The sequence below is a fragment of the Callorhinchus milii genome, unplaced genomic scaffold (assembly GCF_018977255.1).
Source record: "Callorhinchus milii isolate IMCB2004 unplaced genomic scaffold, IMCB_Cmil_1.0 Scaffold3, whole genome shotgun sequence".
Taxonomy (NCBI): domain Eukaryota; kingdom Metazoa; phylum Chordata; class Chondrichthyes; order Chimaeriformes; family Callorhinchidae; genus Callorhinchus; species Callorhinchus milii.
The window spans coordinates 2,252,782-2,278,545 of record NW_024704744.1 but is presented as its reverse complement, the minus strand read 5'-3'; the positions used below and the strand labels follow the sequence as shown (position 1 = coordinate 2,278,545).

The 25,764-nt window shown below is 46.0% G+C and overlaps 1 long non-coding RNA gene across 1 annotated transcript in view; it reads right to left on the bottom strand.

Annotated features, from left to right (window-relative positions):
• Positions 1-20,647, bottom strand: part of LOC103187019 — a 97,935-nt gene extending 77,288 nt beyond the window's left edge. The window contains exons 1-2 of the long non-coding RNA XR_488838.2: positions 20,298-20,647; positions 6,923-6,971 (exon numbers count right to left, since the gene is read on the bottom strand). This is a non-coding gene — a long non-coding RNA (uncharacterized LOC103187019). The remainder of the gene's footprint in view (positions 1-6,922; positions 6,972-20,297) is intronic.
• Between the last annotated feature and the right edge of the window lie 5,117 nt (positions 20,648-25,764).

Below are 25,764 nucleotides of genomic sequence, written 5' to 3'. Positions count from 1 at the left end.
GAAGCATCTGCGTTTGCTTAATAGGTGAACATGCTGGAAAATTTCTAGTAAAGCAATGTCCTACAAACTGCCACGAAACCAACAACACTACTTTTATTTGAGGGATTGTTGGCAAGGACACCGGGGGAAAAAAACTCCCTTTTCTTTTTCGAATAGCGGCATTGGAACTTTAACGTCCACTTGAACGGGACCTCGGTTTAACATTTCATCTGAAGGACGACGCCTGCAACAATGCAATGTTTCTCCCCACGGGGGGTTGGGGGGGGAAATTGGTCAGCATTGCGTCTGATACATTTGGAGACCCCTCACCCTGCTTAAGAGTCTCCAAAACAGACTGAGAATTCCACGTACGTATGTCACCTGCACATGTATCAGGAATGGAATGCGCACTCTTTCCCTGCTTACCTAATTCCAGAGGGTATTAGGCACACATTGGCGAGAGCCAAGGCTTGGGGGGGGTACCCCAGAGTTTGTGTTGAGGTAACTGCTGGAGTTTAACCAGCTAAAACCATATAGCTTTCCATTGAGAGCACTGCCTGGCTTTCCCACTAGGACCACCCTGACCATTAGGGCTTCGGCTTGCAGGGTTAACAGGATCTGAGTGGGATGATTCCTTGTCCTGCTGATGAACCAGGCTTAAGACCTACCCCTCCAACCGCACCTACTATCACTTCTCCCTCCCACTAATCCCTTGCTCCACAGTCGACCCATCCACAGCCCAGGGCTCCGAGATGCGTAACGGTCAGATGTTGTTGTTGTTATTCAAAATAATTCTCACAGTTTCCTAAAGAAAGATGGGTTTTCACATTAGTTTGGCTCATCGCTCACCACGTCACTATATTGCAGGACAGCAATAAACACGCAAAACAGGATATTTGCATTTGGAATTAATGTTGTCAGTTGAGTAATCATTTTGAGGCTGGTCAGATCGCATCGAGATACTACATTTTGTTCTGGTCACAGTGACATTAGGGCCTAGAGGCAGAGCAGAGGAGAGCAACCAGGCTGATCCCCAGTGTTAGAGGAATGAGCTATGAGCATTGATCATTATATTAATAATAATAATCCTTGCATTTGATTTATTTTATATACACAGGGTGACCAAAAAGTTGTGGTACCATTACAATGTCTAATAAATCCAAAGAAATTATGATTTTTTTTTGATAACAGGCTATTATCACAACTTTCTGGTCACCCTATACGTATTAACTGCATTTGGTGTAGCGCCTAATCAGGTCATTGAGATGTCTCAAAGAGCTTCACAGAATAAGAAGAAGAAAAGGAAGAATCCTTGCATTTGATATAGCAACTTATCACGTCTTCGAGACATCTCAAATCACTTCACAGGATATATATATGTAAAGTGAATTAACTGTGTATTTTGTGGGCGAATGCGCACAGCAGGGTCTCACAAACAGTCGTAGATTGAAGTGACCAATTTATTAATAGTAGTAGTAGTAGTTCTTTGAATAAATTATTACGCCCAGAAAAGTTATCCAACAATCGACTAACAACCGGGTTCCTACTTATTGTTGGTAAACAGGGGTGTGTGGAGTGAGGAAACTTGCCCAATGTTTCGCCCTGCACGAGAATCGAACCCAGGTTTTTCGCTTGGGCGAAACCTGGCACTGCACCGACAGCAGTGTCCCTCAAACAGTCCAGAATGAGTGACCACGTTTTTTTTTTGAAGTGATTATTACCACCGGAAAGCGATCCGCCAATCGACTGACAACCGGGTGGAGTAAGGAAACTTGCCTAAGGTTTCGTCCCACCAGGGAATCGAATCCAGGTCCTCTCGCTTGCAAGGCGAGTGCTCTAACGCTTATGCTACGGGACTCGGATTGAACAAGCTAGGGCTTTACACCTCCAAACCTGTGTCCGCCTGTTCTACTGTCTTGGTGCATCCTAAAGTATTGTTCTGGGTTGAACGCTTTCATTTCTGTTTAAAATGTTATCCATTTGTTGAGTCAGTGACTAACTGGTTTACAGTTTACACAGTGCTTGTCAGTTCTGTCTAGGAATTGAGCTGGAGGTGGGAGCCTAGGGTGGGGTAGGATAAGATGACCGGAAAGGAAGTCAAAGAGGTACATTTTGAGACATAAGAACACAAGAATTTGCTGGTGAGAGCATCCAGTTCGCCTTCTACCATCCAGGCAGTCGCTTGTACATGTCGTGTCCCAAACTATATATTGTATCCTGAGATATTATTTCCCAACAAAAATCTATCTAATTTGTTCTTGAAAAAATCAACACTTTCTGCTTCCTAGGGAGTCTGTTCCATATATTTACTACTCTCTCACTGAAGTAGTGTTTCCGCAGATTTGTTCTGACTTTACCTCTCTTCAATCACAGGCCGTGTCCTTTGGTTCTCCCGCTCAGTGCAAGAAAAAACAGCTTATCGTGGTCTACATTTTGCTCACAAAATATGCAGTCAATTCACTATATTCTGTGAAGCGCTTTGAGACGTCTCAAAGACATGATAAGGTGCTATATCAAATGCAAGGATTATGATTATGATTATTATCTAGTTCCTTTAGAATCTTAAAGACTTTAATCATATCACCCCTCAACCTTCTCTTCTCCAGTGTGAACATGCCCAGTTCACATGCCGTGTCCTCTGTTTCTAACGAGCAATAAAAGGGGAGGGAGTGAGGGAGGAAGGGAGGGAGGGAAGGAGGAGGTAAGTTAGAGAGTGGAATCCCAGAGAGCGGGTGCCAAGTGGCTGAAAGCTCACCCACTGATGTTTGGGAGAGGATAGACAGTAAAACTGTCAGCACACTCCTTATCCGGTGAAATTTAAAGGTCCTTTCCTGAACTAGACAGCACAATCAGCCAAGTAACCCATTAAAGGTTTAATGGGCCACTGGGGCTGTCTGAGTGCATCTTGCTGAAGAGAACTCCACTTCTTATAAACTGCAAGATCATTGCAGTAAGTTATATATAAATCACTGTAATCGAGCTATTGAGCTATAGATATCTCTGGGGTTTCAGTTTCCATACCCAACTGTTCACTCTCTCCACTCAGCGGCTCTGTCCTGCTCATAGTCCCTTCACCGTGTCCCCTTCCTTGCCTCCTTTTATTGCCTGCTGTGTTTCACCCACAAAATATACAGTCAATTCACTTTACTACTAATAATAATCCTTACATTTGATATAGTGCCTTATCACGTATTCAAGATGCCTCAAAACGCTTCACAGAAGATACTGTAAAGTGAATTGACTGTGTATATACTGCGACTTTATTCTGTGAAACATACTGTAAAATGTACAGTCAATTCACTTTACTGTATCTTCTGTGAAGAGCTTTCAGATGTCTCAATGATGTGATAAAGTGCTTTATCAAAGGCAAGGATTATTATAATTATTATTATTATTAAGGGGAAACCTTTTGTTTTAAAGCAGTGGGTTATTGGAATCACAAAAAACATAGTACCCAGTAAATCAGTTAGGATTGACCCATTATTTTGTGTCAGTACTTGTTCCTCCAAGAAGGCCAGCCTCCTAATCCCTGGAATGTTTTTTTTCCTTTGTAGATGATGAAACTCAGTCTTTAAAGGATTTAACAAGAATTTAGATAAGTGTTTGAAGAGAGACGTTACACAAGAGATGAAAATACTACTTAAGCAAAGACCAGCACCATTTAGCACGCAACACTTTAAGGCAGCATATGCCTGACGAACCTTAACTTTGAAGAAAATGCTGTCGGCCTGGCTCAGTCGCTAGCGCTCTCGCCTCTGAGCAGAAGGTTGTGGGTTCAAGCCCCACGGCAGGACTTTGGGCTCATAGTCTAAGATGATGCTCCAGTGCAGGGCTGAGAGGGTGTTGCATTGTCAGAGGCACCATCCTTCAGATGAGATGTTAAAGATCTCATGGCACTATTCAAACAGAGAAGGGAGTTTCTCTCTCCTGGTGTCCTGGCCAACAATCCCCCAAATAAAACCGGTCACTCACTTCATGGCTATTTGTGGGACATTGCTGTGTGCAAATTGGTTCTGTATCCACCCTCAGAATACACAGTCAACAACAACAACAACAACAACAGATTCCATTTATTGAGCGCCTTTCACGTCGGGAGGACGTCCCAAGGCGCTGTACAGTTGGGTCAGGACCCGAGCAGGGGGGAAATGGTCAGGGTGAGGGGAGGGAAGGGAGGGAGCGAGGAGGGGGTAGAGAGTCGAGAGGGGAGCTGAAGGCTCGGTCAAAGAGAAAGGTCTTGAGACCGGCCTTGAAGGAGGAAAGGAAGGAGGCGGCGAAGGCACTGGGGGATAGAGTTCCAGAGACTCGGGGCTGAAGGCCCGGCCACCGATGGTAGGGCGGTTGGGGCGGCGGATGTGGAGCAGACCGGAGCCAGAGGAACGGAGGGTACGGGCAGGAAGGTAGGGGGATAGTAGGTCGGAGAGGTGGTAGGGGGATAGTAGGTCACTATGCTTTGTGGTATTTCTCGTGATGGGCTTTGACACGGATTAAGAAACCGGTGTTAGAGGCAGAGGAGAGCAGTGAGGCTGATCCCCAGTGTTAAGAGGCAGAGAGAGTGATGATAATGACAATAACGATAATCCGTTGCATTTGATATAACAACAACTTGCATTTATATAACAAGCACCTTATCACGTCTTCGAGACATCTGTAAAGTGAATTTTGTGGGTGAAATGTGGCAGCCAATTGTGAACAGTAGTGTCCCACAAACAATCGTGGATTGATTGACCAAATTTTTTTTTTAAAGTTTATTTTTGCATTGAAGGGATTATTTATTACCCCCGGAAAATCGATCCGCTAATCGACTAACAACCGGGATCCTACGTACTGCTGGGTAAACAGAGGCGTGTGGGGTAAGGAAACTTGCCTAAGGTTTCGCCCCTCCCTGGGAGTCGAACCCAGGTCCTCTCGCTTGCGAGGCGAGCGCTCTAACCACTAAGCTGCAGGACTCCATTTACTGCTGGGTAAACAGAGGTTTCGTCCTCTAACCTTCCCTTTAATTTCTTGCGTCTTTCATTTTTAACCCTACCAGGGGAAGGCGCGTAAAAAAAACAAGTTAAGAATGATCTGCGCATCGGAGTTACGAGCCACGCACCCCCTCCTCAGAGAAACACAAGTTTAATTCTTAACAAACCTTATAATTGTTATGTTCTGGTGTCCAAATCGCATAGAGGAACATTGAGAAAGCAGTTGATGCATAACTTCAACTGAGCCTCACCGCAATGGCCTGGACAATATTATAATAGTAATCCTTTCATTTAAGATAGCGCCTTATCACGTCGTCAAGACGTCTCAAAGCGCTTCACGGCGTATGCTGTCAAGTGGATTGCATGGATATTTTGCGGGTGAAACGCAGCAGCCAGTTTGCACACAGCAGCGTCCCACAAACAGTCATGGAGCGAGGGACCAATTTTATTTTGGGGATTGCTGGCCAGGACACTGGGAGAGAGAAACTCCCTTCTCATATGGGAATGCTGATAGGCATCAGGCTCATGTTAAGCAATGTACTTGTCTATAACGTATGTGTTGTCTGTCGATCCAGCTGCAAGTTAACGGCACACGCTCAGGACTCCTGTTACATTGTACAGAACAACACAAGGCTGCTTACTGCGCACTCATACACGTTCACTCGCAGTCACTCACACGCTCACGCCTGCACTCACAAACCCACACATACAAACACGCACTCAATCACATGCCCACCCACACGCACTCACGAACGCTAATTCACTCACTCACGTGCGCGCACACACACACTCACTCACGCACTCATATATGCTCACACACACACTCACACATTCAAACTCACTCACACTCACTCACACACACTCACTCAAGTGCACACACACACACGCACGCTCACACACACACGCTCACTCACACACACACACACGCACACACGCGCATTAACTCACACACACACTCACCCACCTTCACGGGCAGAAACACACACACACACTAAGATACACCCAACACACACATGCACAAACCCTCACTCCAGTGCACGCAGGCACACACACTCACTCATGCACACTGCTACCTGGATTTTATATTATATTATAAATTATATTAATCTGAATTTCCCAGCTGTCTCTCTTTCTCCAGACCGAGATATTCACATTGAGTTTCCTGGGCTGTAATGGGGTGGATATTAGAAAGCTAAAAGTTTTAGCCTAAGCAGAGTTTTCGCTTGAGGTTGCAGACAGCGCAGAAAGGTGGAAAATTCACATATCTGTTCCTAATTCGGAGGACGTTTTTTTCTTTAAATGAATCCGACTTACGAGTTCGAGACACATTTCCAAATTGTACTTCATGGGGAGGATGTTTCAAAGCGCTTCAGAGAGAGGCTGGGGCAATGTGGGGGGGAGGTGGGGGGGGGGTTAAGGGGAAGTGAGGGGTAAAGTGGAGAAGATGACCAGATGGGGGGAGGGCTTATTCTGTGCCACCTTAGTAATAATAATTCTTGCATTTGATGTAGTGCCTTATCAAGTCATTGAGACATCTCAAAGCCCTTCAAAGCATGTGTGTGTGGGCTTGGTGGGGGGGGGGGGGCGGTGGGGTGGTGGGGGTAGAGCGGAAGGCGAGGCTATTAGGCAGTTTAACATCTCATCAGAAGAACGACACCTCGGCCAACAAAGCACTCGCTCAGCACTGCATTGCAGCACCAGCCTAGATAATAATAATAAATAATAATAATAATAATAATCCTTGCATTTGACATAGCACCGTATCATGTCGTTGTAACGTCTCAAAGTGCTTCGCAGAATATACCGTAAAATGGATTGACTGTGTGTTTTGCGGGTGAAACACGGCAGCCAGTTGTGCACAGTGGACTCCCACAAACAGTGAGCTAATTTTTTGATGCACATTCTGGAGCTTAAATAAATAAGTAAACTTTAAACAGATCAAGTCATTTCCAAATTCCCAACGTGGGAATTGAACTCACAAGAGGCGAGAGTCCTACCACTAAGCCAGGCTTATAGACATCTGAAGACCTGCAAGAGAGAGAGAGAGAGAGAGAGTGAGAAGAGAGAGAGAAAGAGAGAGAGAGAACGATTAAGAGACAGAGACAAAGAGAGAGCAGAGAGAGAAAGATCGGGGTGAGAGAGAGAATATGAATGGGTAATGTTTACGCTCAACACTTTGTAAGCGCCGACCTGCTTCACATCCTACCCTATATCATCGGTGGGTAGCCTTCAGCCATTCTGCCCCTTCTCTCTGGAACTCCATCCCAGTGTCCCTCCACCTCGCCCCCTCCCTCGCCTCCTTCAAGACCCATCTCAAGACCCTCCTCTTCAACTGTGCCTTTAGTCACCCTCCTTCCCCCCCTGCCCTCCACCCACCCTGATCCTGACCCCCAGCTCGGGTCTGAAACACTGATTGTCCAGCGCCTTGGGACGTCCTCTCCCAACGTGAAAGGCGCTATAGAAATGTAATTTTGTTGTTGTTGTTCAGGGTCTGCCTCAAGACCTTCCTCTTTGACAGCATTTTCGGTCATCTTTCCATTCCCAACCCCACCCAGCTCAGGTATCAAGCCAACCATGTTAAGTACCTTGGGACATCCTCCCGATGTGAAAGCTGCTGTTTAAATGTAAATTTATATTGAATTGTATAACATTAGCGGGGGTGAAAACTGATAAGTTCCTTCAGGATACCATCCCTGGTGCTAATTCCTCCACTGGAGCTCTCTACTCTTATCTCATTCCCCTGCTGTTTAGGTACCGCCCAAGAGAAAGGTCTTCAGGCACAATCTGAAGATGGTGAAGGCTGGGGTCAAGGCGGAGAGATAGAGGAAGAGTGTTCCAGAGTTTCAGGGGATAGTGGCTGAAAGTGTGACCAGCGATGGTGGAACAGAGGGGACGAGGGACAAGCAGGAGGCCGGGGCCAGTCGTGCTGAGGCAGCGGGTAGTGAGTTGGGGTGGGGGGTGGGGGTGGGTAAGTAGGCTAGAGAGGTAGTGAGGTGCCAGGGTGTGAAGGGATTTGAAGACGAGTGTGAGGATCCTGAAATCAATCTGTTTGGCGACAGGGAGCAAGTGCAGCCTGGTGTGATGGGGGTGGTGGGGGGGGGAGAGTTTGGGATCAGACAAACCAGACAAGAAGAACCAGACAAATGAACAAGGTAGATTGATTACAAACAAAAGCAAAGGAACGATCCTCTGTCGAAAACAAATGAAATCAGAGGCAGCGCAGAAGGAAAAATATAGCCTTGGACGATAGATATTCTGCGAAAGCCGTGACATTAATTTCCCCGACCTGCCAAATTCATATACTGAGGACCTTGCCAGAGATGCTGATGTGTTTGACTTGCATTGTGTTTATAGATATATACAGTATAATGAGATTTCAATAGACATTTCTTTTTCAAAACAAAACATGACAGGGTCATTTATAACCTTATTTCCACACTTCCAAGGATTCCAGTGTGGCAAAATATTGTGCAATTAGGCAAGCAAAATAATCCAAATACATAGCTGAGATCCCAACGGTGCTTTTGAGGCCATTTATAGTAATGAGGTTATCCTCCAAACATTGAGGCTGGTTTTACTGAGACATGTGGGCAGAGGGAGTGCCATTAGATGTTGTCTATTCTCCTTGAAAGGGAAAAATAACGGGCTGGTGTCGTGGACAGAGCTGCAGTTTATGGATTAAGAGCAATGCTGGTTGGAATCCCAGCCCATGATGAGTTTGTTGGTCTCTATTCAAGAGGCTAAATCAAATGGAGGACCCATAGCCTAGCGGTCAGTGCACTTGCCTCGCAAGAGAGAGGACATGGGTTTGATTCCCGGGCGGGGATGAAACCTTAGGCAAGTTTCCTTACTCCACACACCTCTGTTTACCGAGCAGTAAGTAGGAACCCGGTTGTTAGTTGATTGACTGTTTGTGCGACACTGCTGTGTGCAATTGGCTCCCGAGTTTTGCCCACAAATTCCACCGTCAATCCACTTTACAATATATTCTCTGAAGCGCTTAGAGACCTCTCCCTGACGTGATAAAGCACTATATCAAATGCAAGGATTATTATTATTAAGTCACAACTTTCCCATCATCAGGGAGGAGGAAATCAGCCAGGGTTCCTGCAACCCTGGAGTCCTGTAGCTCAGTGGTTAGAGCACTCGCTTTGCAAGCAAGAGACCTGAGTTCAATTCCAGGCAGAGGGCAAAACCTTGGGCAAGTTTCCTTACTCCACATAGAGCCTAATAATAATCCCTCCAAAACCAAAAACAATGATAAATTGGTCATTTTCAATCTACGACTGTTTGTGGGACATTGCTGTGCGCAATTGGCTGCCGCGTTCGCCCACAAATATACAGTCAATTCACTTTACAGTGTGTTCTGTGAAGCTCTTTGGGATGTCCTCCCACTTGAAAAGCGCGATATCAAATGCAAGGATTATTATTATTATAATTATTATTATTAATTGGTCCTTCTATACAGCAAAGAAGGGAGTTTCTCTCTCCCGGTGTCCTGGCCATCAATCCCTCAATAAAATTGGTCATTCACATCATAGCTGTTTCTGTAACGTGGCTGTGGATGAAATGATTGCTGCATTCTCTCATAAAACACACAATAAGATGTCAGGATTATTATTATTATTATTGACAACCTCAACCTGGTTGTAATGTGTGACAGTCAGGTGTGGAGAGATCAGACTCAGCTGTGATGCCCTCTATAGTCAAGTAGCCTGCGGACACTCATTGCCAAGATTCACACAACATAGAATCATAAGAATCATAGAATTATACAGCACAGAAGGAGGCCATTCTGCCCCTCGTGTCTGTGCCGGCTCCTTGAAAAAAGCTTCCAAATCAATCCCACACCCCCACTCTCTCCCCGTAGCTCTGCAAACTTGTCCTCCACAAATAATTATCTACTTCTCTCTTAAAAGCTGTTATCGAATCGGCTTCCACCGGCCTTTCAGGCCATGCATTCCAGATCCCAACAACTTGCAGTGTGGAAAAATGTCTCCTCACCTCTTCTCTGATTCTTTTAACAACTATTTTAAATCGGAGTCCTCGGGTTACCGACCCACCCCCAGTGGGAACAGTTTCTCCTTGTTCACCCTATTGAATCCGCTCGTAACTTCTATGAAGTCTCCTCTTAACCTGTTCTGCCTCTCCTCTTTCTTCCTCCCAAAATGCATCATTCGCATTTCTCCCCCATTAAACTTCATCTGCCACGTGTCTGCCCGTGTTACCAGTCTGTCTATGGCCATTTGCAGTCAGTTACTATCCTCCTCACTGTTTACTACTTTTCCTAACTTGGTATCATCTGCAAAGTTGGTAATTGATCTCCCTATACCCAAGTCCAGGTCATTTATATAGATCAACAACAGCAGTGGCCCCAATACTAACCCCCGGGGGACATCACTGCACACTTCCCTCCAGTCAGAAAGACAACCGTTCACCACTACTCTCTGCTTTCTGTCTCCCATCCAGTTCTGTATCCATGATGCCACTGTCCCTTTAATTCCGTGGTCTTCTATTTTGATTACAAGTCTCTTATGTGGCACTTTATCAAACGCCTTTTGAAAAAAAAATCCATATCTACTACATCAACTGCACCAACCAGCAAGAGGTCAAACAAGATGCAGAGAGAAGGCCAGTTCAGGGGCGACAACAACAATAACAAAAGCAACAACAACTTGCACTTATATAGCAGGTAGTGTCTCAGAGCAGAGAGATTGATTGCCAGACCAGGGGTAGAGAGGCATGGGCCAGCGAGGGAGAGAATTAGGAAAAATAATTGGCTGCACTCAACACTTTTAATGTTTAATAATAATAATTCTTGCATTTGATGCAGCACTTCATCACATCTTCGAGACATCGCAAAGCGCTTCACAGAATATACTGTAAAGTGGATTGACTGTATATTTGTGGGTGAAACGCAGCAGCCAAATGTGCACAGCAGCGTCCCACAAATAGTCGAGGATTGAGTGACCAAATTATTATTATTATTATTAATATTGAAGGGTACAAGGAGGTGAGAGTGAAACTAAAGAGGTAGATCCTTTAGAGAGCTGGAACGATGAACAGGAGAGCTGTAGTGTGTGACGTACGACTCTGAAAATTTGTAATCTCAAAAGGTTTTGACAGGATAAATTGCAAACAATTACTCCTGCCATTCGGTCAATTGGAAATAATGAAAGTGTAAGCTCAGGACTGTCACTGGCAGAGTCAAAGCAGAGGTTTGAGGAAACGCAGTGGGGCGCTTTGCCATGAACGGCTGTCGAGGCCGAGATTTATCATTTGAAAATGAACTCTGGCTAAGTGTTTGAAGGGAAAGATTATTAGTCTGGCTCAGTTGGCAGCACTCTCTACCTCTGACTCAGAAGGTATGTGGAATCCTTCAGCACAGTGGTTAGAGCACTCGCCTCGCAAGCGAGAGTCCCTGGGTTTGATTCCCGGGCAGGATGAAACCTTAGGCAAGTTTCCTTACTCCACGCACCTCTGTTTACCTAGCGGTAAGTAGGAACCCGATTGTTACTCGATTGGCGGGTCACTTTTCCTGGGGTAACAATCCCTCCAAAGAAACATATTTGATCACTTAATCCACGATTGTTTGTGGGACACCGCTGTGCGTATATGGCTGCCACGTTTCGCCCACAAAATACAGTCACTCCATTTTGCAGTGTATTCTGTGAGGTGCTTTGAGATGTCTAAACGATATTGATAAGGTGCTATATAAAATGCAATGATAATGATAATTATTATTATTTTACTTGCCTATTTCCCCATATTCCTGTAGTTTACTCCTTTTTAGATACGATCTAGTCCATTTAGAAAGATAATCTGGATTCTGCCTTGACCACCACTGGTCAATATGGAGGATATGGAATGCAATGCATTACATATCCTCACCACTCTGTGTGTGTGAAAACATTCTCCTAACCTCCTCATGTGCTCGTTTACTAACTAACTCAAACTGATGCCCTCTGGACATCTGAGCTTTACAGACAAAGTACTTTACAGTGATGGAGTGACAAGCTGGGGTGGGTGACGGCTAAAGGGGGTGGTGTGTGTGCCCTATCCCCACCCTCCCTGCCCTCCACCCTCTCTGATCCCAACCCCTCGCTCAGGTCCAAACCTTTGACTGTCCAGCACCTTCGAACATGAAAGGCTCTGCGTAAATGTAATTTGTTGTTTTGTGTGTGTGTGTGTGTGTATGTGTGTGTGTGTGTGATTGGGAGGGGTGGTATTAGAGAGGAATTGGCTAAAGACGCTGTCAAAGAGGTAGGTTTTCAGACGGATTTCAAAAGAGGCCGAGGCTGAGTTGAGATTCAGGTCCTTGGAGAGACACGAAAACTGGGAAGAGCAGAAATGAAATTGGTTCCGGTGGGACTGAGCCAGCGAACAAACATATCACTGATCACTGCTTCTGTTCCATCGTTTAGCAGTCTAGTCTGAACTAATCTCTTTCAGAAACATTTGGCCTTCGAATGAGATGTTAACCATCACATCACATTACACCAGTGCTCGCCGGACTCCACTGGCTCCCTATCACAGAACAATTTCAAGATTGTCTCACTCATCTGCAAATCCCTTCAAGCCTGACACTTCCCTACCTTTCTGACCTGCTTTCTCCCCACTCCACTATCTGCTGCCTCCTCTCGACTGGCTCCAGCCTCCTACTTGTCCCTCGTCCCCTCCGCTCCACCAACGGTGGCCATGATTTCAGCCACTACTGCCCGAAGCTTTGGAACTCTCTCCCTCAATGCCCTCCACCTTGTCCCCTCCTTCCCCTCTTTTAGGTCACTCAATCCACGACCTTCCTCTTCAACTGTGCTTACGGTCACCTCCTCCCTCCCCACCAGCTCGGTGTCAGGCTCCACCATTGGGAGACACTTTATTTTTGTATTTACAAAATGCTCGAAAAAAATTACTTCTTCAACTCAGTTTTGAGACGTCCCCCCACCCCCAGATCCTTCTCTTCCACCCCTCGCCCAGCACAGAGCATTTTAAGACTCTAGCCTACTTCACATGCCCTAACCTGCCCCCCACCATCGGTGGTCAGGCCTTCAGTCTCTCTGTCCCCACCCTTTGAAACTCCATCATACAGTCCCTTCGCCTCGCCCCCTTCCCTTGCCTCCTTCAGGGCCCGTCTCAAGACCCTCCTCTTCGACTGCGCCTTCAGCCACCCTCATAACCCCCACCCTCCCTGCCCTCCACCACTCCCGATCCCAACCCTCAGCTCGAGTCCCAATCCTTGACTGTCCAGGGCCTTGGGATGTCGTTCCGAAGTGAAAGGCACTACATTATATCAAACAGAGTCCCATAGAGTTGTGGTTAGAGCACTCGCCTCGAAAGCGAGAGGACTCTGGTTCCATTCCTGGGCAGGGCAAAACTTTAGGCAAGTTTCATTACTGCACACGCCTCTGTTTATTTGGTAGTAAGTAGGAACCTGGTTGTTAGTCGATTGGCAGATCGCTTTCCAGGGGTAATAATCCCGCCACATAAAAAAAATTGGGTCACTCAATCCACGACTGTTTGTGGGATATTGCCTTGTGTAATTGGCTGCCACATTTTGCCCACAAAATACACTGTCAATTCACTTTACAGTATATCCTGTGAAGCGCTTTGAGATGTCTCAACGATGTGATAAGTCGCTTTACCAATTACACGGATTATTATTATTATTGTAATGTAATTTGTTGTTGTTTGAAATGTTGGGACGAGATGTGCCAAATGCTGGCTTTCACCTGTGCTGTAAGTCTCTATGTTTCTCACTGAGTCAGTGACATTGCCAGGGACTGCAGTGATTTTGGAAGAGCAGAAGAGAAGAGAGAGAGAAAGAGAGAGTGGGGAGGGGCAGAAAAATAAGAAGAAATAATAATAATCTTTCCATTTGATATAGCACCTTATGTCATTGAGACGACTCAAAGCACTTCACAAGATATATTGTGAAGCGGATTGACTGTGTATTTTGTGGACGAAATGTTATAAACATTGTGAAATATAAAAGGAAGAGCTCAGTGCAATAACATTCCAGAGTCAATGCTCGGAACAGAGAGAATGACATTCCCAGGTGCTCCAGAATTCCTCCACAGTTATCTAGTACCTTGTGTTCTTCCAGGGCGAGGGGTGAGGAGTAGGGAGGAGGGGAGAGGAAGCGATCTGCAATGTTTTCTTAGGATTCAATGACTCTTACAGATGATTCTTTATTCCTAACTCAATACCAACAACGTGGATTTATATAATAATAATGATAATAATCCTCGCATATGATAGATCTCTGTATCACGTCGTTGAGACGTCTCAAAGCACTTCACAGAATGCACAACAACAACTTGCATTTATATAGCGTCCTTCACCCCGGGAAGCATTTCAGAGTGCTTGACAGTGGCAGAACCCGACACCGAGCCGGGAGGAGGGAAGGAGGTATCCGTCAGCGCGGTCGAAGAGGAAGGTCTTCAGAGGGTAGTGAGTTGGTGTAATCGTTGCCTGAAGCGATGGTTGAAGAAGATTGTGTTGATCCTGTCAAGTGAATTGACTGTATATTTTATGGGTGAAACGTGGCAGCCAATTCCGCACAGCAGTGTCTCACAAACAGTCGCGCATAGAAATGACCATTATTACTTTTTTTTAATGTTGAAATGATTATTAACCCCAGAAAGGGATCCGCCAATCGACTAACAACCGGGTTCCTACTTACTGCTGGGTAAACAGAGGCGTGTGGGGTAACGAAACTTGCCTAAGGTTTCTCTCCGCCCTGGAGCGAGGTCCTCTCGCTTGTGAGGCGAGAGCTGTAACCACCACACTACGGGACTGCACACCTCTGCCTTGCCTTATCACCACATCTCTTCAAGCCCCCTTATTCTTAGAGAACCTTGCAAGAATTTTAAGTGACCCCAGAATATGGTGAGTGAAATAACTAAGGACACCATTATAAGCGCTGTACGTTCTACGTATTAATTTGTCATTTAAAATAACGACAGAGGCAGCAGTGGGGAAGTGTCTCAATGTAGTGAAGATCAGGAGAGAATAAACAACAGTGAAGCTTAAAGTGCGGATAACTAACCTTTCACCCTCTGGCCCACAGTGCCAATGAACCCTTTCACTACAATCAACAACAGTAATACTCGCTTTTGATATAGCTGCTTTCACGTTGGAAGGACATCCCAACACGCTTCACCCCCACCCCCACCACCCCCCACACCCATAGCACTGCCTTGGAATGTCTGTGAGCTCAAGATGGCTGTTGCGTTCACCAAAATTCACGGTTACTACACTTTACAGTAAATCCCTTCAAACATTTTGAGGCGTCCTTCCAATGTGAAATGTAGTGTATCAAGTATAAGAATTATAATGACTATTATTACAATATTATTACGTGAGTACAATTTAAATGACTCTGCAGAGGTAGTTTCTAAGTGTTGTGTAGTGATGGTTCGCCAGGCCAAGTCCACTGACACTTTATATAAGAATCGATATTACTTTTCTTAATATATTTGAGCTTCCTAAAACAGCTACTTTCTGCAGGAGGTTGATATGTTGTTCAGCGGGTATTCTGTCAAGACAATTCTGAATAATCTTATTACCACAAATCAATTCACTTCACACGATTTCCCGTGAAGCCCTTTGAAATGTGTTGAAGACGTGATAAGGCGCTTTATCAAATCCAAGGATTATTGTTGCTAACAGTCCCAGTGGCACCGATAACTACACGAACTATGCTCGCATTATTGTTATTATTAATAATAATAATAATCCATTTATTGCCATGTGTTTCTTGGCATTCGCTGTTCATTGCTTTGATATGTGTGTCAAACCTTGGTTCAGTTGGTTGAGATTTCAGCTGAGGGTTGGAAGGTTGAAGGTCCCACGATGAGGGACTTGAGCTCACAGACTGGGCTGACACTTCCGTTGGGTCAGATGTTAAACTAACACCTCATCTGTCAGCTGATGACAGACTAGACAGCTTGGTTCGTCAATAGGGCTTGGACAGGGAGGTCACAGGGGATTGGGATTGTTCGCACTCAGCTCCTGTTAACGCTGTAAGCCAAAGCCCTAATGGGTAGGGTGACCTTGCTATACACACAGCTGGACGCTTGCATCTAATCCCATTCCCCTGCTCTCTCCCCCATCGTGTCTGTGCTGATGCTCGTTCCCCCACTGGAGCTCTCTACTCTATAATAATAATAATCCTTGCATTTGATACAACACATTATCATGTCTTCGAGACGTCTCAAAGCACTTCACAGAAAGTGAATTGACTGTATTTTGTGGGCGAAACACAGCAGCCAAACGCACACAGCAGTGTCCAAAAAACAGTCAAGGATTGAGTAACCAATTTATCATTGTCATTATTATTTTTACACTCGGAAAGCAATCCGGCAATCGACTAACAACCAGGTCCAACTTACTGATAACCAGAGATAAACAGAGATGTGTAGAGTAAGGAAACTTGCCTAAGGTACCTTCTTGCCCAGGAATCGAACTAGGGTCCTCTCGCTTGCGAGGCGAGTGCTCTAACCACTACACTACAAGGAATCCATTTATGCCGATAGACTTTAAATCTCTTTATTCAAAACTAAACTCTCTTCGCCTTCTATTTCCCCCACTTCCCTTTCCCAATTAATCTTGACCATCATTTTCAGCCACATATTTTGAATTCTAGTAAGGTGAAAGGTCAACTGAGTCACAGGTTAAGGGACGAGGTCGCTAGTAAAATAGACGACTTTGAAAAGTACAGATGTATCTCATTATAACCAGTGCAGGATATAGTATAAAGCATAGTGACTGTATGTTTTGTAGGCGAACACAGTTTTCTCATAGCAATATCTCACAAAAGTTTCATCTGTTTCTGACTGGGCTCTGGGATGCGACCATATGTGAGGGGCATTGTTATCATAGAATTATACAGCACCGAATGAGGCCATTCTACCCATCATGTCTGTCCCAGCTCTTTGAAAGACCTATCCAATTCAATCCCACTCCCCCGCTCTCTCCCCATAGCCCTGCAAACTTGTCCTCCCCAAATAATTATCTACTACTCTCTTAAATGTTGTTATTCAATCGGCTTCCACCGGCCTTTCAGGCAATGTATTCCAGATCCCAACAACTCGCTGTGTGGAAAAATATCTCCTCACCTCCCCACTGTTTCTTTTAACAACTATTTAAAAAAGCATACGGGATACTAGGTTTTATAAATAGGGACATAGAATTCAAAAGTCAGCAGATTATCATGAATTTTTGTAAAACATTGGTTAGGCCTCAGTTGGAGACTGTGTTCAGTTCTGGGCACCGCACTTTAGGAAAGATGTTCGGGCATTGGAGAGAGTGCAAAGGAGGTTTACCAGGATGGTACCAGGGATGAAGGACCTTAGTTATGAGGAGAGGTTAGTGAAACTAGGATTATTCTCCCTAAAGCAGAGAAGATTAAGAGGGATCTAATAGAGGTTTTCAAGATCATGAGAGGATTTGATAGGTTGAACCGGGAGAAACTGTTTCCGCTGGCGGGTGGGTCAGTAACCCGAGGACACCGATGTAAGTTAATTGTTTAAAGAAACAGAAGGGAGGTTCGGAAAATATATTTCACCCGTCGAGTTGTTTGGATCTGGAATGCATTACCTGAAAAGGGCGGTGGAAGCCGATTCAATAACAACTATTAAGAAGGAAGTAGATGGGTATTTGGGGAGGACAGGATTGCAGGGCTGTGGAGAGAAAGCGGGCCAGTGGGATTGAGTTGGATTGCTCTTTTAGGAGCCAGTGCAGATGCGATGGGCAGAATGGCCTCTTTCTGTGCTGGATGATTCTTTGATTCTATTTTAATTCGGTGCCCTTGGGTTACCGACCCGCCCTCCTGTGGAAATAGTTTCTCCTTGTTCACTGTATCGAATCCACTCATAATTTTGAAAACTTCTATCGAGTCTCTTCTTAACCTTCTCTGCTCCAAGGAGAATAATCCCGGCTTCTCCGGCCTCTCCTGATCACTGAAGTCCCTCATTCCTGGTACCATCCTGGGAAATCTCCTTTGCACCCTCCCCAATGCCCTGACATCCTTCCTAAAGTGTGGGGCCCAGAACTGAACACAGTCTCTCGCTGAGGCCTCACCAGTGTTTTATATAAAGGTTCATCATAACTTCCTGACGTTTGTATTCTATGCCCTATTTATAAAGCCGAGTATCCCGAATGCTTTTTTTAACAGCTGTATCTCCCTGTCCGGCCACCTTCAAAGATTTACTGATATGACCCCTCAGGTCTCTCTGTTCCTTCACCTCTTTAAGATTGTACCATCAGCTTATATTGCCTCTCCTCATTCTTCCTCCCAAAATACATCACTTTGCATTTCTCCACATAAAACTTCATCTGCCACGTGTCTGCCCGTGTTACCAGTCTGTTTATGGCCATTTGCAGTCGGTTACTATCCTCCTCACTGTTTACTACTTTTCCAGCTTAGTATCATCGGCAAACTTGGAAATTGTACTCCCTATACCCAAGTCCAGGTCATTTATATAGATCAACAACAGCAGTGGTCCCAGTACTGACCCCCGGAGGACACCACTGCACACTTCCCTTCAGTCAGAAAAACAACCGTTCACCACCACTCTCTGCTTTCTTTCTCCCCGCCAGTCCGGTATCCGCTGCCACTGTCCCTTTAATACTGTGGGCTTCTATTTTGCTTACAAGTCTCTTATGTGGCATTTTATCAACGATTATCTGGGGTATTGTTGGCCAGGAAACCAGTAGAGAGAAACTCCCTTCGCTTTCCGTGGGATCTGAAGGCAGACAAGACTTCAGTTTAACATCTCATCCTTTTTAAAGCATTAAATAATAATGATAATCCTTGCATTTGACATCACACCTGACCATGTCATTGAAACGTCTGAAATTCACCACACAGAATATACTGTAAAGTGATGTGACCGTGTGGATTTTGTGGGAGAAACACAGCAGCCAATTTGTGCACAGCAATAATCCGCGAACAGCCACGACTTTACACATTGATGTTTAATCGTCTCCAAAGAGCAGGACTTAAGTTTACTCATAAAAATAATCATCTTTACATTTGATACAACGCCTTATCACATTGTTGAGGTGTCTAAAAGCGCTTCACCAAATATATTGTAAAGTGGATTGACTGTGTATTTGTAGGCAGCCTAATTGCACACAGTAATATCGCACAAACAGTTATAAAACAAATGACCAGTTTCATTTGGGGGATTCTTGGCAAAGATACTGGGATCTTTGTCGAATAATGCCGTTGGATCTTTAATGTCCACCTGAGCAGGCACACAGGACCTCGGTTTAGCATCTCATCCAAATGAGGGCACCTCTGAAATACAGAGTTCTGCCATTGAAGTCACCTTAGACCATGTGAGTTCAAATCCTGACGTGGGGCTTGAACCTACAACCTTCTAGGCGCGAGTGCTAGCAACTGAGGCGCAAGTGCTAGCAACTGAGCCAGTTTGGCAATTCATGATTGTCAAATTTACTTACAGGCTCAAAATACTGATTCCACAACAACATGGAGAAAGTCTCCCATGGCCAAGGGAGTCAGCGAGTCCTCAATCACATTCCAATATCATTGTCCCGGACAATTTGTTCCTGGTATTTACGACTAACAACGTCATACAAACTCTCAATCTGTAAATCAAGGTGTAAAGTGCTGTCACTTCAAGACCTTGCATTAATTAACTTCTTGAAACACGAGCTGAATGTGGGCCTGTTGTGAAGGATTTAAGAAAGAAAGGAGAAAAAAATTGGCATTTTGCATCCTCGCTGTGTCAGCCCGGCGCACTCTGTAGCACTCCCGCCTCTGAGTCAGGAGGTTGTGGGTTCAAGCACCCCGCCCACCAGGATGGGTCTTGAATTAATAATAAAAATAATAATAATCCTTGTGTTTGATATAGCGCCTTATCACGTCGTTGGGCTTCACGGAATGTATTGCGAAACACAGCAGCCAACTGCGCACGGCAATGTCCCAAAAAAAGGTCATGGATTGAGTGACCAATTTATTTTTGGAGGGATTATTAACCCTGGAAACGGATCCGCCAATCGGCTAACAACTGGGGTCCTACTTACTGCTAGGTAAACAGAGGCATTTGGAATAAGGAAACTTGCCTAAGGTTTCATCCTGCCCGCGAATCGAACCCGGGTCCTCTCGCTTGCGAGGCGAGTGCTCTAACCACTGAGCTACAGGACTTCATCTAGAAAGGCATGAGGTGAACGGACTCCTGTAGAGATGGGGTGATTGACCTACTTCTATTCCTGCGGCCGAGCCTCTCTGTGTGTTACAATGAATCGGACGCGCTGCTCATGACTTTGCCGTATTTGGGGAATTTCTGCTCTGTTGGATGTCAACGCAGCTGCAAAAGATCTTACCGGCCATCAATCTCCAGCACAGGATTCGGGCTGAAAGAGCAACATGTCTCTCTGTCTCTGTCTCTTTCTGTTACCCCTGGGGACAGTTACCAGTCAACACTTGTAGCCAGCCCCTTCATGTCTCTGCCAGGGAAAGCAATTTACTTGGACCAATTCGCCGCCTGCTGTGCAAAATATTTCTTCATCTCCACATCTCCACATCTCCAAGTAAGGCTACAATAACAGCAACAACACTACCCGTCACATAGGAGGACATCTCAGAGTCCTTGAGAACAACCTAAATGGCAATCTGTGTCAGTCGAGTTCAGTTGTAGCACTTTCATCTCTGAGTCAGAAGGTTGTGGGTTGAAGCCCCCACATCAGGACTTGGAATCACATAATCTAACTTGACCATCCAGTGCAGCGCTGGGGGTGCGTTGCATTGTCAAAGGTGCCGTCCTTCAGATGGGACGTTAAACCGAGGTTCCATCTGCCTGTTCGGGTTGGCGTTCAAGATCCCAGGGCACTATGTGAAAAAAGAAGGGAGTTTCCCTCTCCCGGTATCCTGGCCAACAGTTCCCCAAATAAAATGGGTCGCTCACTCCATGGCTATTTGTGGGACTTTGTTGTGTGTAAATTGGCTTGCTGCGCTCACCTACAACAACAACAACAACAACAACAACAAGATTGCATTTGTAGAGCGCCTTTCACGTCGGGAGGACGTCCCAAGCGCTGGACAGTTGGGTCAGGACCCGAGCAGCGGGGAACTGGTCAGCTTGAGGGCAGGGAAGGGAGGGAGCGAGGAGGGGGTAGAGAGTTGAGAGGGGAGGTGAAGGCACGGTTGAAGAGACAAATACACAGTCACTACACTTTACAGTAAAATCCTGCAAAGCGCTTTGAGATGTCCTCCCAACATGATCAGGCATTATATTAAAATGCAAGGAATATTATTATATTATTATTATTTATATGAGGGAAATGTTTTGGGGTTAGCCAGGTGGCTGTTGCGCACTCAAAGCCACCGCTGTGAGAAAGAGCCTCCAAAAGACTGAGAGTTTAACACGTGATTAGAAATTCCTGTTTCTCTGGAGTCGAGTGTGCTAATCTCTCCTCTTCCCCCTCCCCTTTCCAGGGGAATTTGAGTGCAAATTATAATAATAATAATAATAATAATAATCCTTGCATTTGATATAGCGCTTTTCAAATCAGGAGGACGTCCCAAAGCGCTTCACAGAACACACTGTAAAGTGAATTGACTGTATATTTGTGGGCGAACGCGGCAGCCAATTGCGCACAGCAATGTCCCACAAACAGTCGTAGATTGAAAATGACCAATTTATTATTGCTTTGTTTTTTTTTGGAGGGATTATTATTAGGCTCTGTGTGGAGAGCCTTGCCCGAGGTTTCGCCCTCTGCCTGGGATTGAACTCAGGTCTCTCACTTGCAAAGCGAGTGCTCTAACCACTGAGCTACAGGACTCCACAATTAGCAAGAGCTGAGGCCTGAGGACCACAGAGTGTGCGTTGGGTTAATTGCTGGAGTCTAAGCAGCATAGCTTGCCTTTGAGAGCCTTGTCTGGCAAGCTTTCTCGCTGCTTATCCAGCTAGGACCATACTATCCATTAGGGCTTTGGCTTGGCTTTAGATTGTGTGAGATTTTGACAATGTGATAAAATGTAAGGATTATTATTATTATTACCTAATCCCAAATCTTTGGTTTTCCAAGATCCCCCAGAGGATCGATTTCAAGATCCTCATCCTCACCTACAAGGCCATTCACGGCCTCGCTCCCTCTCCTACCTCTCCGACCTACTATCCCCCTACTTACCTGCCCGTACCCTCCGTTCCTCTGGCTCCGGTCTGCTCCAGACCCCCCTGCCCCAACCGCCCTACCATCGGTGGCCGGGCCTTCAGCCTCTCACCCCGGAGGATCTGGAACTCCAACCCCCAGTGCCTTCGCCACCTCCTCCCTTTCCTCCTTCAAGGCCGGTCTCAAGACCTTTCTTTTTGACCGTGCCTTCAGCTCCCCTCTCGACTCTCTACCCCCTCCTCGCTCCCTCCCTTCCCTCCCCTCACCCTGACCATTTCCCCCCTGCTCGCGTCCCGACCGAACTGTACAGCGCCTTGGGACGTCCTTCCGACGTGAAGGGCGCTCTATAAATGGAATCTTGTTGTTGTTGTTGTTTCTTCCCCCAAAACCTCAATTTCCTTATCCTACAGGTATTAAACATCATTCTAAGTCCCTTTTAAACATCCCATTAGATACCCTGGGCAGCACATTCTCCATCACTCTGGGAGAAGAAATCTTTCTGGCCTGTGTTTTTGGTGGGCAATTTGCACACAGCAACATCCCGCAAACAGCCATAAAATGGATGTTGAATTTTATTTGGAGGATTGTTGGCCAGGACACTGGGAGAGAGAAAATCTCTTCTCTCTTCGAATAGCACCCAAGGATCTTTAACATCTACCTGAACCGGCACAGACAGGACCTTGTTAATAATAGTAATAATAATAATCCTTGCATTTCATATAGCGCCTTATCACGACAATGAAACGGACATCTCAAAGGGCTTCACAGAATATACTGTAAAGTGTAGTGACTGTATAGTTTGTGGGAGAAACACGGCAGCCAATTGCGCTCAGCAGTGTCCCACAACCAGTGGTGGATTGAGTGGCAATTTCTTTATTTATTTATATTTTGAAGGGATTATTACCCCTGGAAAAGCAATCCGCCAATCGACTAACAACCAGGTTCCTACTTACTGCCGGGTAAACAGAGACGTGTGGAGTAAGGAAACTTGCCTAAGGTTTCATCCCACCCAGGAATCAAACCCAGGTCCTCTTGCTTGCGAGGCGAGCTCTCTAACCAATACGCTACAGGACTCAGTGCTAACTGCAGTAAGGGAGGTAGTGTGAGAGTGTCAGTGTATGGAGTCAAGTGCTTGTGTGAATGTGTATCATGCGTGTGAGCGTGCATGAGTACATGCTTGCGTGTGAGCACGTGCTTCGTGCGAGTAGGTACGTGCGACTGCGTGTGGGGCGGTGTGGCAGATGTACGAGTGAGCATGAGTGGGCGTGAGAGTGTGCACATTGAGAAAACCTTTGAGAAATCTTACACTTAGCGAAGAAACACAACACTACGAACAGTTGAGATCTCTCACTGCGCTGGGAAGCGATCAGAGGCTAAATTTTCATGTCTTTGCCAAGTTTCCAACTGGTGCCTCATTATAGCCATCACCATGCAGAATTGCAACATGTTTTTCGGCCAGGGAGTAGGTTGAGAGAGATTGTTTGTTTACGATTATTTAGGTTTTTTTTTTCACACACGGTCTATTGCGTATTTTCCAATGCGTCACCCTCGTTGGCATGTTGGCACTGCAAGAGGACATTATGTATTTTCTCTCTCTCTCTCGTTTCCTTCTCCCTCATTCCTTCAATCCTAAACTGACTGTGGGACCTTGTGTGTGATAATAAACATAATAATTATAATCCTTGCATTTGATACAGCGCCTTTCACATCAGGAGATTTACTCGATCATAGCAGATCTTTTATAGATTCCTAGATTCCTAGAATAATACAGCACCAAAGGAGGGCATTCAGCCCATCGCGTCTGTGCCGGCTCTTTGAAAAGAGCTTTCCAATTCAATCCCACTCCCCCGCTCTCTCCCCATAGCCCTGCAAACTTGTCCTCCCCAAATAATTATCTACTTCTCTCTTAAAAGCTGTTATTGAATCGGCTTCCACCGGCCTTTCAGGCAATGCATTCCAGATCCCAACAACTCACTGTGTGAAAACATTTCTCCTCACCTCCCATCTGTTTCTTTTAACAACTATTTTAATTCGGTGTCCTCGGGTTACCGACCCACCCGCCAGTGGAAATAGTTTCTCCTTGTTCACCCTATCGAATCCCCTCATAATTTTGAAAATTATTAAGTCTCCTCTAACCTTCTCTGGTACAAGGAGAATAATCCCGGTTTCTCCGGCCTCTCCTGATAACTGAAGTCCCTCAATCTCCTTTGTACCCTCCCCAATGCCTTGACATCAATCCTAAAGTGTGGGGCCCAGAACTGAACACAGTCTCTCGCTGAGGCCTAACCAGTGTTTTATATAAAGGTTCATCATAACTTCCTGACGTTTGTATTCTATGGCCCTATTTATAAAGCCCAGTGTCCCGTATGCTTTTTTAACAGCTTTATCTCCCTGTCCTGTCACCTCCAAAGATTTACTGATATGAACCCCCAGGTCTCTCTGTTCCTTCCCCCCTTTAAGATTGTACCATCAGCTTATATTGCCTCTCCTCATTCTTCCTCCCAAAATGCATCAATTCACATTTCTCCACATTAAACTTCCTCTGCCACGTGTCTGCCCGTGTTACCAGTCTGTCTATGTCCTCTTGCAGTCAGCACCTCAGGCGCCGACACCATCAGCATCCAAGGCTGCACTCTCCACCTCTCAAAGCCATCAGGAACCTCGGCGTTTTGTTCGACCCTGAGCTGTCCTTTCTCCCTCACATCCGCACCACAACTGGCACCGCCTTCCATCACCTCCGGACATCGCTAGACTACGCCATTACCTCACCCCTCACGCTGCTGAAACCCTGGTTCACGCCTTTGTCACCTCAAGGCTGGACTATGGGAACTCTCTCCTCGCGGCCTTCCCGCCACCTCCCTCCACACTGCAGGTCATCCAGAACTCTGCAGCTCGTGTACTGTCCCGCACCAGGCTTCGCGACCACATCACTCCCACCCTCGCTCGCCTCCACTGGCTCCCCATCCCCCAGAGGATTGATTTCAAGATCCTCACCCTCACCTACAAGGCCATTCACGGCCTCGCTCCCTCCTACCTCTCCAACCTACTATCCCCCTACCTACCTGCCCGTACCCTCCGTTCCTCTGGCTCCGGTCTGCTCCACATCCCCCGCCCCAACCGCCCTACCATTGGTGGTCGGGCTTTCAGCCTCTCAGCCCCGAGGCTCTGGAACTCCATCCCCCAGTGCCTTCACCGCCTCCTCCCTCTCCTCCTTCAAGGCCGGTCTCAAGACCTTTCTCTTTGACCGAGCCTTCAGCTCCCCTCTCGACTCTCTTCCCCCTCCTCACTCCCTCCCTTCCCTCCCCTCACCCTGACCATTTCCCCCCTCCTCGCTCCCTCCCTTCCCTCCCCTCACCCTGACCATTTCCCACTGCTCGGGTCCTGACCCAACTGTGCAGCGCCTTGGGACGTCCTCCTGACGTGAAAGGCGCTTTATAAATGGAATCTTGTTGTTGTTGTTGTTGCAGTCGGTTACTATCCTCCTCACTGTTTACTACGTTTCCAGCTTAGTATCATCTGCAAACTTGAAAGTCCTGTAGCTCAGTGGTTAGAGCACTCGCTTTGCAAGCGAGAGACCTGAGTTCAATTCCAGGCAGAGGGCGAAACCTTGGGCAAGTTTCCTTACTCCACACAGAGCCTAATAATAATCCCTCCAAAAACCAAAACAATAATAAATTGG